Here is an 18,511-nt window from a genome sequence, read left to right as displayed (position 1 = left end):
GATGATTCTTCATCTCCTTTCCTTTTTTCAGTGAGGCCTAATTAAGGTTTATTTCCTTTGTGGCATCGTAAAGTGTGCTTTCTGCTTAACCTGAGAAGCACAAAGGCTGCTCTATGCTTGCTGGTGCTAGAATGATCTGCCACAGTAAAATTGGAAGTGTTTCATTGAATCACAAACAGCAACATCTTTCCAGAAGTGAGAGAAAAAGAGAGAGAGAGAACTTGACATCTGAAGTGAGAGGAATGCATGTGTCTATGTAGGAAATGCAGACTGCATTTTGAATTTATTTATTATAAACATTTCATTTCCCTTCTTGGAATTCACAGGAAAGCTACATTACTGTGTACATTCTTGGGTATAGTCAAGTAAGCAGAAAAGTTAACATTAGCTGTCTTGAGGTGAAGACTTTAGCATGTGGGTTTTGCACCCTTAAATTTTAGCAACAATTCCTAAAGCAGGCAGAAACATCATTAAGTGGTTCACCAAGACTCTCAGCAATTTTCAAGAGGTCTGTTAGAGAAATAAAGTTTGGGAATCACAGGTCTAGGAAGTTCCTAGCAGGCTGAGAAAGGCACTTTCTCCCTGTCATTTTTACAAACGTAATATAAATAGCTACTATATGGAGCTGCCTGAAGACATTTTGATGTCCGAAGCAGACCACCAAATCCTCCCCCCCCCCCCAGTATGATGGACAACACATCATCCCAAACTCAATTCTTGCCTCCATTCCTCCACCTAATTCCTGCTACCTGAACATAACCTGAACCTTGCAGTATGGATTGGTTGACTCTACTGCCCTCCACAAACCTGTCAGTTGGAGCTGGCATCAAGATGGCTTGCATTGCTCTTCTCAGTGTACCGAGTTCTTCAGGGAGATTTAATCTGACCCAGCTACCGTAGCAGTTGTGACAGGCATGACTGCACTAAAAATAATGTTTACAACAAAGTGATATCAACAGAGGAAAGGCATCTCCCTTTGTCTCAGCACACAGCATAACTGCTAGTAATGGATCGCTGTATAGGGGCTTAGGAACCAAGAACATACTCAGAAGGTGATGGACTTTCCTTCACTGGAGATTTTAAAGCAGAGGTTAGATGGCCATTTGTCATGGATGCTTCTACTCTTCCTGGATCATATGATTAAGATGGTATCTGTATTTCTCTTTTATATGATGATATAGCCATGCCTGCTCAGGACATGTTGAGGTAGGTGATTAGCTGTGGGAGGAGCTTATCAGAGCTTCAGGCCTAGCGGCGCGCGCAGTTTGATCCATATTTTAGATTTAGGGGAGCTAGTCTCAAACATTTGTTGGGGGAGACCTAGGTTTTTTGGGAGGGATTTATTTGTCCTGTCTCCACACTTTTTATGATAGAGGACCACTGTAGTCACCCCCAACGACACGTTCCCAAGATGGAGGGTGAGGGAACAGCTGCAGTCGCCTGTGGTTCCTGCGCAATGTTTGCCATCTTGCCAAAGGTTGCAGGCAGCTTTACCTGCAGCAATTGCATGTTGATTGCCCTCTTAAAAGACAAAGTCCAGCAACTGGAGGAACGTGTAGCTACGCTCCAAAGAATTAGAGAGCTGGAACTCTTCTTGGAAGCAACAGAGCACACCGTCTCCACCAAGGAAGAGACAGGGGACTCCCCTGAGAAGGTGGCTAGTTCACCAACACAGGAGCCAGATATATGGAGAAACGTGACTCAAAGAAGTAGGAGGCCCAGGGTTCGCTCTGATTGTTTAGAAATACGCAATCGCTTTGAGGTCCTTTCCCCTAGCATGGAAGACGAAGAGCAGACTCCATTTGAGGATCTCTCCCTCATTACAGTCGATCAGGTATATGAAGATGAGGAGCAAAGGCAGTCCTCTCGGAATGTCCAGGCGACCTTGGAACCGACAGCTCACAGAAGAACCCCGACCAGACCTAAGAGGAGGCGTGTAGTTGTGATAGGGGATTCCCTACTGAGGGGAACAGAAGCAGTGATCTGTGGGCCTGACAAGATGTCTCGGGAAGTGTGCTGTCTCCCCGGGGCTAAGATCCAAGATGTAACTGAACGACTGCAAGGAATCATAAAACCCACTGACAAATACCCCTTCCTCTTGGTTCATGTGGGAACCAATGACACTGCAAGCAATAGCCTCCAGAAGATCAAATGAGATTACGAGGCTCTGGGCAGGAAATTGAAGCAATTAAATGCACAAATTGTCATCTCATCTGTCCTCCCAGTTGAACGACGTGGCCCAGGGAGAGAGGGAAAAATAGTGGAAGTGAACAACTGGCTTCGCAAATGGTGCAAACAGGAACGGTTTGGATTCTTAGATCACGGAATGCAGTTTCTTGAAGATGGACTTCTGGCAAGCGATGGGCTGCACCTCACAATGGTTGGGAGGAATGTTTTTGCAAAAAATCTCAGAAACCTCATCAGGAGGGCTTTAAACTGACTAATGTGGGGGAGGGAGACAGTGCTCCTGAAGGTAGGAGTCTATCAATTGATGAAGATGATCATCCAAATGTCATAGACCGAATGGAGCAAAGAGCATGCAGACCTAGTGGTGGGAGTAGAAAATCCTTAAATAAGAGACACGGGGGAATGATTAATGGACTTCAATGTCTGTACACTAATGCGCAAAGCATGGGAAATAAACAAGATGAGCTTGAGCTCCTGGTACAGCAAACTAAATATGACATAATAGGAATCACTGAAACCTGGTGGGATAAATCCCACGATTGGAATGTAATAATGGAGGGATACAATCTATTTCAAAGAAACAGACCAGACAAGAAAGGAGGAGGAGTGGCGTTATATGTCAGGGATGTGTATACCTGTGAAGAGATCCAAGATTTAGAACCTCAAAGCCAAAGTGAGAGCATTTGGGTCAAAATTAAGGGAGAGAAGAATAACAGTGACCTCATTGTGGGAGTTTACTATAGATCCCCAAGCCAAACGGAGGACATAGATGATGCCTTCCTGGAACAGATGGCCAAGCATGCAAAAGGAAGGGAGATAGTAGTAATGGGGGACTTCAATTACCCGGATATTTGTTGGATGTCAAACTCAGCCAAGAGCATAAGGTCAAACAGATTCCTCACTGCCCTTGCAGACAACTTCATTGTCCAGAAAGTGGGAGAAGCAACAAGAGGAACAGCCATTTTAGATCTGGTCCTAACCAATGTTGATGACCTGGTTAGTGGGGTAGAAGTGGAAGGATCATTAGGCGCGAGTGATCATGCTCTTCTGAAGTTTACTATACAGCGGAAAGGAGCAGCCAAGCATACTAGGACTCAGTTTCTCGACTTTAAGAAAGCCGACTTCATAAAGCTTAGGGAAGTGCTGGGTGAGATCCCATGGACAGTAATACTAAAAGGAAAGGGAGTTCAAGATGGCTGGGAGTTTGTTAAGAGGGAGATAGTAAAAGCACAACTTCAGGCAATACCAATGAGACGGAAACATGGAAGGTGCCTAAAGAAGCCAGGGTGGCTATCTAAAGAACTTTTAACTGAGTTAAGATTAAAAAAGGATGTGTACAAAAAATGGAAAAGGGGGGAAACCACCAAAGAGGAATTCAAACAAATAGCCAGCACGTGTAGACACAAAGTCAGAAAAGCTAAAGCACAAAATGAACTCAGGCTTGCTAGAGAGGTTAAAAGCAACAAAAAAGGCTTTTATGGGTATGTTCGTAGCAAAAGGAAGAACAAAGAAACCGTGGGGTCACTCAGAGGAGAAGATGGTGAAATGCAAACAGGGGACACAGAAAGGGCTGAACTCCTCAATGCCTTCTTTGCCTCAGTCTTCTCCGATAAAGAAAACAATGCCCGACCTGAAGAATTTGGAGCAAATGATTCAGCAGAGGAAACACAGCCCAGAATAACTAAGGAGATAGTACAAGAATACTTGGCTAGTCTAGATGTATTCAAGTCTCCAGGGCCAGATGAACTGCATCCAAGAGTATTAAAAGAACTGGCAGATGTGATTTCAGAACCACTGGCAGTCATCTTTGAGAATTCCTGGAGAACAGGCGAAGTCCCGGCAGACTGGAGGAGGGCAAATGTTGTCCCTATTTTCAAAAAGGGGAAAAGAGAGGACCCAAATAATTACCGCCCAGTCAGTCTGACATCAATACCAGGGAAGATTCTGGAGCAGATCATTAAGCAAACAGTCTGTGAGCACCTAGAAAGGAATGCTGTGATCACCAATAGTCAGCATGGATTTCTGAAAAATAAGTCATGTCAGACTAACCTGATCTCGTTTTTTGACAGAATTACAAGCCTGGTAGATGAAGGGAACGCAGTGGATGTAGTCTACCTTGATTTCAGCAAAGCATTTGACAAGGTGCCCCATGATATTCTTGTAAAGAAGCTGGTAAAATGCGGTCTTGACTATGCTACCACTCAGTGGATTTGTAACTGGCTGACTGACCGAACCCAAAGGGTGCTCATCAATGGTTCCTCTTCATCCTGGAGAAGAGTGACTAGTGGGGTGCCACAGGGTTCTGTCTTGGGCCCGGTCTTATTCAACATCTTTATCAACGACTTGGATGATGGACTCAAGGGCATCCTGATCAAATTTGCAGATGACACCAAACTGGGAGGGGTGGCTAACACCCCAGAGGACAGGATCACACTTCAAAACGAGCTTGACAGATTAGAGAACTGGGCCAAAACAAACAAGATGAATTTTAACAGGGAGAAGTGTAAAGTATTGCACTTGGGCAAAAAAAATGAGAGGCACAAATACAAGATGGGTGACACCTGGCTTGAGAGCAGTACATGTGAAAAGGATCTAGGAGTCTTGGTTGACCACAAACTTGACATGAGCCAACAGTGTGACGCGGCAGCTAAAAAAGCCAATGCAATTCTGGGCCTCATCAATAGGAGTATAGCATCTAGATCAAGGGAAGTAATAGTGCCACTGTATTCTGCTCTGGTCAGACCTCACCTGGAGTACTGTGTCCAGTTCTGGGCACCACAGTTCAAGAAGGACACTGACAAACTGGAACGTGTCCAGAGGAGGGCAACCAAAATGGTCAAAGGCCTGGAAATGATGCCTTATGAGGAACGGCTAAGGGAGCTGGGCATGTTTAGCCTGGAGAAGAGGAGGTTAAGGGGTGATATGATAGCCATGTTCAAATATATAAAAGGATGTCACATAGAGGAGGGAGAAAGGCTGTTTTCTGCTGCTCCAGAGAAGCGGACACGGAGCAATGGATCCAAACTACAAGAAAGAAGATTCCACCTAAACATTAGGAAGAACTTCCTGACAGTAAGAGCTGTTTGACAGTGGAATTTGCTGCCAAGGAGTGTGGTGGAGTCTCCTTCTTTGGAGGTCTTTAAGCAGAGGCTTGACAACCATATGTCAGGAGTGCTCTGATGGTGTTTCCTGCTTGGCAGGGGGTTGGACTCGATGGCCCTTGTGGTCTCTTCCAACTCTATGATTCTATGATTCTATTCTATGTGTGCCTACAAATGCCTGCAGGCTACTTCTCCATATTCATGGAATAAGCCCTTCTGGAACTTTTATGACTGAGGGGTAAAAAGCTCATGGAAGGTCTTTCCACTGTGATTCTGTTTTGCCAGAAGATAGGCTGCTGCCTGTTTGGTAAAGTTGGCTCAGAAAATAGCACTTTTGCTGAAATGCACAGGAGCACAAAGTGAGCAGCTTTGGGCCAAAATCTGGAAAGTGTAGTGCCCCATAAAGTATTCAGGGAGTGAAAAAGACAGGACTGGAGCTTTCCAAGAAATTGTGCTTCATTGAGAAAGTAAACAAAATGGTTATTTAATAGTTAATAATGAAGGATTGTCTCAGAGAATGGAGAGGGCCATTGAAAATTGCTGTAGTGGAACCATATCCAGGCACTTAGCTTTATCACAGTGGGGGAGGGGGGAGGAGGGCATATACATTAAATCCATACAATTCCTGAAACCTGAGGTAAAGCAAGATGCCTTGGAGGGATATGTGTCTTGTCAAAAGTGAAGAAGGGCAATTGATATGGTTTGTGCCTTTCAACCTGGAAAAATGTTATTCTGCCACATGGTTGCCTATTTATTCTATCTTGTTGCAAATTTAAAGAGGAATAGCACATTGATCTCAGTTTAAAACCACAGGTCAGGTTTTAGTATGCATTTGTTTCAGCCTGCTGCAGTTCATTAAAAAAAAAGCATAGAACTAATGCCCTTCTGAAACATTGCTTTGCAATTAGCTTAATTACAACAGCTGTGTCAAATGTATGTATGTCTATGAAATTGATTCATAAACCTGTAGCTTGCTTGGGACACTTTTATGCAACAGTGAAAAGGCAGCTTTCACTTTGGTGATAGAAAGTCATGGGTATTCATGGCATCCCTGTTAAAAGTGTATAATTTATGGAAGCAAAAGTAATACTTGTGAGATTTAGTTTCTTACTTTAGTACACAAAGCCTCAATTATTTATTTCCATTATCCACCATTTTAAACTCTCTCTCACCATATATATATATCCCCACATAGATAAATATACACACTGAGATTAGGAAATTAAAGAGCTACCAAAGTGCTGCTTGGACACTTTTTCCTGATTGCAATTCGGGAGCTCACAGCAGGAGGAGGAAGAAATGGAATGCACCTTCATGCTGATAAATCATCAGTGATTCGAAGCTTGATGATTCATTTTTTAATCAGCTGAAACCGGGGCTTTAAAAATGCAGCCAATATATGCAAGTATGAGGCACATCAAAGAGCAGCATTAGCAAGGGCTGTTATTTTTCTGGTTCATTCTCAGCTTGCTGAATTCCATTTAATGTAGTGGGGTTCCCCCTCCCCTTTTCAGCATATGCCATGAAGGCTTCCCCCCCCCCTCTTTTCTTTACAATAACCCTGCTGACAGTGAGTTATCTAAACTGGGAGTACTTACGTAATATCTGCAGAAATGGGAATCCATGCAGAGGCAGCCCAGTGCAGAGGTGTCCGAATTGCTTCTCTCTCTTGGCTGCAGGCACAATGTAGAGAATCTGCAAGGAGGCAGAAGCTTGAGGTAGCAATATTTTTACAAAGCTAAGCAGAATGCCAGATTCCTAATATTATACCATGCCTGGTCTATGCAGGTGCCATTGCTTGGCAATTTGCAGAATTGAAGCTTTTTAATGCTCATTCCTATCAACCCTTGAAGAGGGCTATGAAGCTTGAATACACACAGTCTCACCACCATACTAGGGCCCAGCCTTAGATCATGAAATATACTTGGAATCGAGAGTGGATTTCATGCTCTTTATTCAGCTCATAGTGGTGAGGAGGAATGAAAGTGCCCTCAGAATGTCTGCTTTATATACATTATTTACACAATGGGCCCCACGTGATTGGCTAATTCCGGGATTCTCCTGTAGGCCAATCAGGTTGCAGATTCCCTTCCACCTGGAGCTGGATTGGGTGGCTCCTGTGGACCAATCAGACTGCTGCATTCTGAATCCTATTGTTCTAGGACCAATCAGACTGTTGCATTCTGAATCCTATTGTTCTAGGACCAATCAGATTGCTGCATTTTGGATCCTATTCAACTCAGTACATAACAGATCAGTAGGTTGCTGGTTCAAGATCAGGAATGTCTATTCCCTCAGGCTTTGTTGCGGTCGGTTTTTAGTGTCAGGGTTTGGGGAGGGCGAGTTGGGGGCATGCTCCATCTGGCTCTCCCTGATTGCCCAAGGAGGGGGACACTGCCCCACAATCCCCCCAGCTCCCACTGGGACCCTCCCCAGCTTCCTACTTCTCAGACAAGGCATGGAGCATCGAGAGTTCCATAAGAGGCTTTAGGATTGGGTTCAGCAGCCTCTGACCATTGGCCATACTGGCTGGGGCTCATGGAAGGCCAACAACATCTGAAGGGCCAGTTATGCTGGTTTAGGGGTAGCGTCACACATTTCTCTGAAACGTCTGTGTGGGAAACAGTGTCTGAAACATACACACTCTCAGGTGTGAAAATAATCTTTTGATTTTGCTGAAATCACACATCTTTGCCAACTTTTGGGAAGTAATCTTGGAGCATTCCTGAGGAGCATCTTGATTATTTACTTATTCAATTTATATCTCACCCTTCCTCCCAAAGGAGTCCGGCAGGTAATAAAAGCCGCACAACAAATGGTGCCACGTGATGCAACAGTTGTGCGCAGGAAACAATCCAATGTTATTTCCTAAGCAATGAAAAATGTATTGGTGTAGTTCTTTTTAAAAAACATTTTCTCCCCTTGTCAGTCAAGACACTTTAATTAGAACAGGAATGAAAGGACCATAATTCAGCCTTTCTGAAATGATGGGAGCTTGAAATCAGGAGAATAATAGGGTTGAAACTGCAGGCATGAAGAAGCTTTATGGGGAAACAGCCAAAGTTTCCTGTTGAATAACAGACTGCTTTCATGGTTGGTAACTGTTATGTGCTTGAGAAACTATAGATACAGTAGGATATTGTAACACCTTGTCATCGTTCATGGTTTGATGAAAGGGCAGTTATCCACAGGTCACTTAAGGTGTTGTCCTTGTGTTTCCTTTCCATGCTTTTAACTGCTGTTGCACCAGCTGAAGTGGTTTGTGGATTGCCCTTTTTGAAACCAAAAGCAGCTTGAGACAGTCGCCAGCCAGGTTTCATCAATAATGAATAGCTTTCTAATAGGCTGCACTAATATAGAGATGCTTCTGAGACCCAGAATGGCCTTATTCCTTCAGCATCCTTAAAATGAAAGTAATATATTTTCCAAGTGCTCCAGTGATTAGACTTGGCAATGGCAGCTTTGCCATTAATTAGACAAAGTGAACCACCTAATTCCAAGAGCCCATGATGCAATCACAGCACATTCATTCCGGGTAAATTCTCATGATGTACAATTACAGCTGCTTAAGGACAGTACTGTAAAATCTGACAGGATGACAGCCTCTTCCAGAAATGATATGAGAAATAATTTGAATCTCTATCGGGAATATGCTCACAAACCTTTCACTGCTAAGATTGATAAATAGCTTAATCATAAATCTGCCAGTGACCCAAATGAAATTTGATGCAGTGCTGTGACGCATTCATGAATACATACAATAGGACTTAAACCGGCAGATGACTCTCTCTTTCCACTCCCCTCTCTCCCACTATATATTTATTTGCAATGTTTTGGGGTTTTTATGATTCTATAGCTGTGCAGCAAAGAGTAAAAAATAATAATTTGGACGCTCTATAAATACAATTTAAAATAAACAAATAACCAAAATAAAATACAAGAAGAGAAAATAAGCTACCATTCAGAATGCCTTTGTTGGGCTGCAATCCTAAATGCATCGGCAGCAATCCAAAGGCCCAATGATACGCACACGGACTGCCTTTGCATGAGAACTGCCCCATTCATTTCAGTGGACGTGTCACATCTGTACACACTGTCTCCACTGAACTAAAGGAGACATTTGTAGGAATGAAAGATTTCAGTTCCTATCTGTGTGTTCCCTGCCCCAGAAATAGCTGTATGAGGATCAATTATTTGGAAATACATTGCATTCAAATTAATGGCACTTGCATGTAAATCTGTGAGAGAGGAATGCTTGTTAATGAATACCAATCCAGTAATGAACTATTTTATTATTATCAACTTTCACATTAGTCCACAGTTATGTGTTTCTGTCAGTGTGGTGCTCTGGGTGTGATTCTGTGGGACATGACTCTCAGAATCTAATCCTCGATGCTTGAATTCCCTTTGTAGCCTTGAGTCATTACTATTACTCAACTGTAATTCCTCAATCCATAAAATGAGACTAAGTGATTTATCTCACAGGAGGACTAAGAATATAAAGACTGAATTTCTCTTTGCACACTAAAATTGCCATTAAAATGAGGAACTTTGGTCACAGTCCTAATGAGAGAGTGGATCTATTTTGCAGTGCTGTAACTGGTACCAAAATCCTATATACCGGGTATATCTAAAGATGAAGCTAGCCTATTTTGAAAATCAAAAAACAAACACCCCCAACTCAGTGATATTATTTTGCAAATGAATTGAAAGAACCACTTTAAGCCCTAAAAGTAAATGGATTTTCAAGGGAAATAGCTGGAATTCATTTGACAAGGCTGAGTCAAAAAATTCTCTTTCCCCTGTGACAGTTAATTACAAGATTATCACTCCCAACAGCACAGTAGAGCACAAGCAATTTTCATGGAAACGCAAAATTAGATTAAAGGATAAGGAATGCTATAAATATAGTCCATAATATGTTATCTATTGCCATGTAGTATCTGCACAATCCCGAGCAGGTGCCTTCTCTGGTTTGTCCCCAACTGCCGATGACTTGTGACAGTTTTACTGCTACTTTTACCATTTAACATCTGAATAGCTCCAGCAGTGTACAAGGCAGGGTACATCTGATAGAAGTGACACAGCCCCTGTCAAGCAGGCTTTTAGCCTAATATTAGACAAGACAGAAGCAGGAAAATCTTAGCAATTTACAGTGAGTACCTGGGGTAGCACAAGGGAGGAGTAAGTAAAGAAGTCGAAAGTGGAAGTTGAATCAGGAAGGAGGAGTGGTCTGTGAACAGAGACAATGAATAAGCCAAAATATGGTGGGCTCCAGGCCTCTTGCCCCTCTCTTCTTGGTTTGGCCACCTTGCAGTCAAGGAGTTATCATTTCCCCACTTGAATGGGGGGGGATGTGAAATTGACTGATGCTCAGCCAAGATAATACAAGGCATTTGGCGAACAAAGATACCCACATGACTATTTAATTCTTCTTATAATGCAAGTCAGGGAGGGGGATAGCTTAAGAACTAGAAGCCTGGAACTGATGCAGAGAAAGTCAATGAGGGTATAGTGACACCTATAACTTGAGGTGGGATGCAAGTTCCTGTCAGTGATAAAGCAGCTGTTGGCTTTTATATTTTATGTTAATTGCACTTTTGGATCTTTGTACCTTGATCTTTTGTGCTGGGCAAATATAGCTTAATTAGTCTGCAAATCAGCACCTTAAGAGTGTAACATACTGCTGGTGGGGCTTATATCATGCCTTCTATAAGCAGCACGCATCTCACGTACCATTAACCCTAGGAGTTCTGTATAACTCAAAAGCTAGTTCACTGCTTTGTGGTTTTGAGTTGTCTCTTCCTGTTTGGATTTAGGTAGGGACATTGATTTTTATGGTGCCTCATTTTTGTTATCAATGTCATATTTCATATGACATTTCATATTTGTATCTTGCTCCTCCTGAGTACTGAGGTGCCGCATGTACCTTATTAGTCCACCATCCAAAGTAAAACACAGAAATGTGCAGAATGCATTTAAATTAAATTAATTAAAGGATCATTGATGTTTAATCTATTGCAATTTGCTCCTCATTAAGAGGAGTAAAATTAAGCCCTCACTGATCACTTTACTGATGGACCTCCTGTTCTTAATGACCTTAGGGACCAGTCCTCCTGTATCCTGGAGGTGGAATTCAAAGAGCTATTTCACTGCCCTTGGAAACATTTGCAGAACAGAACAAAAGACATTCTGACATTCTTCCATTGGAAAGTCAATTGCCAATATGATGATACTGGATGTGCGGAGCAGGGTGGTTAGAACTCAGTTCCCAGTGGAAATAATGCAAGCTCTCTTGGGTCTTAATTTCCTGGGCAAATTCTACTATCTACTATTTTTCTACCTTGCTTTCTTAGAAGTATTTGAGACTCCATGGCACAGACAATTCTGGGCTTGTTTCTGCATATTGTGCTCAATATTAATAGCACACAATATACAGTTTTAAATAATGTTCTAAATGCAATTAATCAGCACTCTAATGGTCGAACTATACCATTCTACCAGCAAGAGATTTAGGGCAGTGCGAGTGGTTTTCCCACACAGAGTGCTGAGCCAAGGAGGGCACAAAATACTACTACTACAACAACAACAACTACTAATAAACCTCTATTTATACAGGTACCTATTGAGAAGATCCAATAAAAAGCAGCTGTACCAAAAGGAATGTGAAAATAATAAATTTTAATAATAAATTTTGCCCTCACTCAGGGCACCATATTACCAAAGTCTGCCCTGTTGTCCCCTTTTAGTTCCTCTCCTTTGTCATTTGTCTTATTTGTACCTTCTGTAAGCTAGTGATAGCTGTCTTTCTATCTCTGTGCCTCTGCTTCCGTTATTTTAATTTCATATTGTGTATATACAAGTGCTCTGTATGTAACACTGTATGTCGTTCCTTAGATTTATTTCATTCTGTTCTACTGTATATATTGATTCCCCCCTCCCCTTTTGCCCTTGCACAGGTTATTTACCCTACAGAGTTCTGGGCTAAGCAACTCGCTTCTTTGTGATCTAGTGCTTCATTTTCTTTTCCAGAGATCAACACCTTTTCACTGTGCGGTGCTTCTTCATAAGGAAACATGCGAAAACAAACAAAACTTGACAGCAAGCACTTGCCTGAGAACTTAACTGTGACTTGTAGACGAGCAGTAAATTCTTGTCTCTCCATCAATGTGTGTTGCACTGGCTCATAAAAGTTGAGCACATCCATTGGTGAATTCTTACAATAGGGCTTAAGGATGCAGTTTTTTTCTGTTCTGTGCCATTAGGTATCAATCAGGAAAAAACATAGTTCAGGCCATTTAATCAGCAGCATGAAAATGCCCAAGGCAATTTATATTTGTTGTTTTACTCACTTAGGATAAAGTCGCTCCAAGCCTGAGAGATATCCTAAATTTGATTTTATTTTAAAGCTATGTTGCCCTCCTATTGGCTTAAAAATGCTTTGCTATTTATATCTGTACACTATGCTCTCAGCCTCTCACATCGTGTCCTTAACAGGATTTCACTCACAATTAGGGTACACTCATTATATACGCCACTTATATAGAGAGATGCCTGGATGGGTAATTTTCAGTAGTATTATATTTAGTAACCCCAGGTTGCTTTGGGGTGACATGGTATCTATCAGCATTTGAAGGAAGGGCTGTAGCTTAGTGGTAAAGCATCTTGAGAGTAACCCCTATTGGCACAACTATCTGGTTGGAGGCCACAACTGATCAGCTCCCTACATGGACACAGCAGTGTTGACAGCAGAATGGGTTCATACTTTTAGCCCTGCCCTTTATGTTTATTCTTCTTTCTGCAATCTCCATGTGCCATTGTGTCTTTCTGCAACAAACATGTGTCGAGTGTGGTCATCTGCAGAAAAATACTGACACACATATGTTGCAGGAAAGTGGGCTAAATGCATGATATGCTCTGCTAGGAACACAGTTTTGCTCTGCATGAGAATGATGCATGAATAGGGCTCCCATGATTGTCTGTTTTTAAGTGGCCATTGCATGATTATGGGTTATCCAAATCTACAACTATACTCTCTTATCAAAGAACAAAATTCCTTTCCTCCAATTAACCATTTCCAGGTCATTTCAGGGCTTTGTGCCTCATGGAATATATAAATTATCTTTCAAGGTGCAGTCCTTTACTTTCTGATGAGAGAACACTGTAATATACAGTAATTCCATTTTTATTTATACATTTTACAGTGCTTTCCTTTGCTTTTGTCTTTGCTACTTCCACCCTTAATATATTTTAGTTCTCTGGATCTTTGAACTAATCACACATTTACTCATGAAGAATAATAAAGTGAGTTTAATCTGTTAATTGGTTTTGTATTTTGGGAAATGCTTAGTGTAATTGTCACAAGGTCTGATGAATGCATGCCATGGAGCATTAAAAAGCACCCCTTCAATGGTGAAGAAGTGTCCCCCCCCCCCTTGAGAAATCAATATATAGTTTCTGGATAAGAGTGATATTAATTGTTGTGCTTGGTAAGAAAAAGGAATATATTTTACTGTCTAGCACTGCTATGAAGTTGGCATTCTATATTATGTTGTAAAAATGCATTGGGAGGTAATGTTTTAAAAAATCAATGCGAAGCTGCAAGTTAGGGGGCATGAAAGCTTAGAAACTCTTTTCTTTAGTATCCTGTAGAATAGTAAGATCACTCCTGTGTTTGATAACCTCCGGATGGTGTTTGCATTTACAATCAAGATGTTGCTGTGGAAACCCCTATAATTTCTATACTGATGAGAATGTGAGTCTGGATAATTAATATTATTAGGGGCCGCTCGAATCTCTAAGCAGTGAGAGACTCCAGAGGTTCCTTACCCAAGTTTGGTTTCCTTGCAATGAAGTTCAGCAGAGTCTGTGGTATCTTTAGGATATATGGTTTTAGTTACACATGTATACAACCCAAACAGGGGATGGAGGGGCTCAAAGCATTAATACTCCAATAGATCTCACTTCCCCATTTGGTTTCCAGGGGAGCCCCAAAGTCCAGCATAGGTTCAGCACAGAGCGGGACATGTCTCTCTGTCTGCAGTTTCCAACATTCAACCTCCAGCTTCCAGCTCGCACACATGCTGGCTATTGTTCTCAAACATAGCAGCTAGGTGAGGGAAAGGCTCACCTATTTGTTCTATGGCCCATAGCAGCTTCTTAGGATGTGCTATGGTGCTTAACTAGCCAGCCAAAGCTATTAACTTGACAAATTGCCTGGTTTGGCAAACTTCATCCTTTGCATTCTACCCTTGCGGATACAGGATCTCAAGAATTGGAAGGGACCCAGGGTATTGTCTATCTTACCCCCCAACTCATAATTAAGGAAAAAAATTAAATTTTGATGCTTAATACAGACCAACATTGCTTTCCTGAAAGATGCAATATGCTGTCATTGAGAAGGAGACCTCTAGGGGGCAGCACAAGTTGATGCATTGGAAGGAACGGAAGGTTATACGTACAGCGACTTCAGCCCTCATCCAGACCACCTCCCCACTATGCTGACATGTAAGGAATCAGGCATTTATAAATGTTTTAAGAATGAGACATGCAAGAATCTGCTGGTTTCTAATCATGTCAGAGCAGAAACAAACTTCTGTGACTTCCCTTATCTGATTCATTTAATGTCTGAACCAGTTCTAAGAGTAACTTGAATTCGCCTTTTTCTTGAAGGTTACTGCAAACACTTCCCTTGTGCCTTTGCTGAGGGCACCTGCAAGGTGATGTGCCTGCCTGACTGAAGAGACCAAGGAAAGACAAAGCAAAGCAGTTGGATTTTAATATACGTGGATTCAAGACAGCTTGGGGTTAATGGGCCCAAATGGCTCCACCAATTGTTCCTTGATATTCCTAGGAAGCCAGTTCAGATACTGGACCAGCAGCATAATATGCTCTTGAGGACCCATCTTTAGCCAGAATCAAAGTGCAACTTTCTCCACCAGTCAACAAGAAAATAAATTGCATTTGAAGATTTTCGGAGGAGAGAAAATGGCAGTGAAATGCTCATAGGTCAGGTGCATAGTTTTTGTTGCCCTTAGCTCCCCCCCCTTTTTGGTGGTGTTTGTGAGTGCCCTTTTTGCATTCAGCAAATTATCTTGCTGGAATTTGGCACTCTGTAGCCTGCTTGGGTATCTGCACTTCCTGAAAACCTACAACATCTGAAGGGCACCATGTTGTCTACCCCTGGCCCCTGTCCTTCATTCCACTTCTTTTAGCCACCCTGTCACATGGCTAGCCTCCCTGGCACTCCCATTTCTCACAGACCCATAACATCCCTCCCTGCCTCCCTCCCTCATATTAAGCACTGTGAAGTTTCCTCAGAGCCCCCCCCATCTCAAAGCAGCTCTGTCTCCTTGAGTCTCCTCCTCCTCCTTCTCCAAATACTCTTCCAGCAGTTTCCTGCTTCTCAGCCCATTGTATACAACCCCACCCACTCATTCTTTCAGCCACCTTGTCTCTAGGCACTGAAGGGCAATAGCTACTTAAAAAGTAATGTAGCTACTAGTATGAATACTACTGAGAGCAGCATACTAATTAACTACGCATCATAAGGTGTTAAAGATGGAAGGGGGAAGGGGGTCAGATGCATGCCATGCCCCCAACATCCTTGCATATGCTGACCTCTCTCCTGTACTCTCTCTCCTGTAATGTGTTTAGGGCTCACTTCCATTTTATTTGATTCCAGAAAAAAATATGTTTGAAGCCCTCTTAACCTGGAAAACCAGGAAAGTGACAGAATTTGAGATGGAATACCATCATACAGGTTTTTTTTCTTGCTGTCCTCTTTGGGGAATCACGGGACAGCCAAAGCATGATTATGGGGAAAGGTTGGGGGAAAAGCAATGTTGTCCAATGACATTTCTTGTGTCACACCATGCCCACTGGTTTGGTTGAATTTAGCATGACATGCTAGTAGGTCAGTCAAAAAGCCACAGTTCCATAAGGCAACATGTACTGCAATGTGAAAGCAACTTTGGAAAATGGGACAGAAGCACTAGCATTATAAACAGGAAAATGAATGCAATATTCCCATCTTCTGAATGTAACCCATATCTCCCTCCCTCTGTCTGTCTGTCCCTCTCTTTCTCTTTCATGTGTGATATGTTGAGAGTAAAACAACAACGCTTGCAGGAAGTTACCTGAACCCATCGGTGGTGGGGAGTGATAGATGGAAAAGCAACCCATTCTTCTCTCACTGATTCCTTCTTGAATAAAGATTGCTTTTCCTCTTAGTTCTTTACTTATTTTCTGCTTCATTGTTAGTGTTGAACCTTCTTTTGTTAACCCCATGACTCTACGATGAGCACATGTACACTGGTACTCAGAAAAGCTTTTAAACCTTAAGTTTCTTTATTCTTTCAACCGCCTGCCTTACAGACTATTTATTACTGCAGTCTGCTACACACACATACTCTCACCAAACTCCAACATGATCTGTCCTTCCAAGCTGACAGGCACAGTCTTTGTGGGAGGTTTCACTGCCAGAAGCACAATACAATACAAGATTGGTGTGTATGAAGAAATTGTTCTCTACCGAAATCTTCCATTAAGGTGTGCAAACAGAATCATAACTTAGCCCCCCGTGATTCACATTTCCCTGCAATCTTCATCTGTTTAGCATACATTACCACAAAGCCCATAGAGTAGATTTTCTGAGATAATGGAACTTTGCCTGCTTTAATGGTGGCATACAACAGATGCAAGCCTTAAAATCTGCGAGCACCATTCATATCACCACATGCAAAACGGCTGCTGCATTTGTTAATGGAGAGATTTATATATATCGCCCCATGAGCCACTTTGGAAAGGTAGCCAAAGGCATTTTAACAATAACACACATTCTACTTTTGCCTGGACATACATTACGACATAAATATTGTAATCCTTAATATAATCTGGAATGATGGATCTTTATAAGCACTTAAGTACACATTAAACAGCAGCTTGTTTTTATTCACTTTACATCTGCAGTTGGGAAACAGGCTATCACGCTTAGCAGGAGGCCTTTCTGTTCATTTCAGAAAAAGCTCTCCGCTGGCTATTCAATTAATAATAATAATACAGCTGTAAGTCACTATTTGAAATGCAGCGCACATCACTTCTGCTAAGCCCCTGACATGGCTCTCTGTTGTCAGGCAAGTCCATGAACTGCAGAACTGCATTTTGGAAAGATACATCAGCATTCATTGAAGCCATCTATTGAGCTGGCGTCAGTGGCCCACAGTCTTTTTCGAGGGGTAACAGAATAGCTAAATAAGCCATTATGCCAAGGGAAGGGAAGGGCCTGATTAGTAACTTCTAGAAGAATGCTGTGGAATTAAAAATAACTGTCTTCAGCAGAATGGCTTAAATCTCAAATCTGCATGCAGTTTATACTCCCCAAGTCAATAAATGCCTTGCTGCCTGAATACAGAAGGTCTTAATGAGAAAACATGTACAGAACATCAGGCTGACTGTGTGCAGGTTTGCAATCCTGAGCCATGAAGTGGCCTGTGAAATCTACCACACAGAAAGGCACCAGTAAAACCTGAAGCAGTCTGAAAAGCAATTTGAGAATCAGCAGCTGTTGGCAGCTGCCACTCAATGGAAAGGAAACAAAGTTCTGCATAGGAAGCCCAAGCCCTTGTTGGAGGACTGATATCTGTGGTTTTTAATATGTTCGGGATCTTCAACTGCTATGGGACCGTGGGCACATTTGTAGTTTTGAGAAAGTGTCACAGGTGTCAGTCACAAAATGACGGCCATAGGGGTGTGACATAGCAGAATATGGCTGGCATGGGGCATGTGGGGGAAGCCAATGGAATTAGGAACTGAGCAGGAAGAACTGCCTCTCACACACTGGATTTTTTGAGGGGATATTTGCTGACACCTTTCATGGGAGGCATAGGAGGTACTGGTGGGCAAACTAGTGCCCAAGTACCATGTTGACAATCTCTGATGTATAGACAAATAAATTCTTGGCCAATCTGGAACCTCCAAATGTTTTTGATTCCAACTCCCATCAGCCCCAGCAAGCACTAGGCTGGTGAGGGCTGGAATAACGCTCCAACAATTTTCAACAATCTGTTACTTACTTACGTAATCCCCATTATTGTTAGCTCTGAGCAATGGTGACATATTCTGTTTTGCCGCCTGAGGTGAAATGGAAAGGGGTCAGCCCACCCTACCCATGCCCCACCCATGCTGAAGCCTCCCTTACCTGGGTTGTGTAGCAGTGCCTGCAA

General features: G+C 42.3%; 1 long non-coding RNA gene across 1 annotated transcript; it reads left to right on the top strand.

The window, feature by feature from the left end:
• Positions 1-13,268: 13,268 nt before the first annotated feature.
• On the top strand, positions 13,269-16,519 carry LOC144328707 (uncharacterized). The gene is made up of 2 exons (XR_013393936.1): positions 13,269-14,795; positions 14,961-16,519. It is a non-coding gene; the product is annotated as an uncharacterized LOC144328707 (long non-coding RNA).
• Positions 16,520-18,511: the final 1,992 nt, after the last annotated feature.

Source organism: Podarcis muralis, chromosome 8 (genome assembly GCF_964188315.1).
Source record: "Podarcis muralis chromosome 8, rPodMur119.hap1.1, whole genome shotgun sequence".
Classification (NCBI taxonomy): Eukaryota; Metazoa; Chordata; class Lepidosauria; order Squamata; family Lacertidae; genus Podarcis; species Podarcis muralis.
This window is presented reverse-complemented; position numbering and strand designations above follow the sequence as displayed.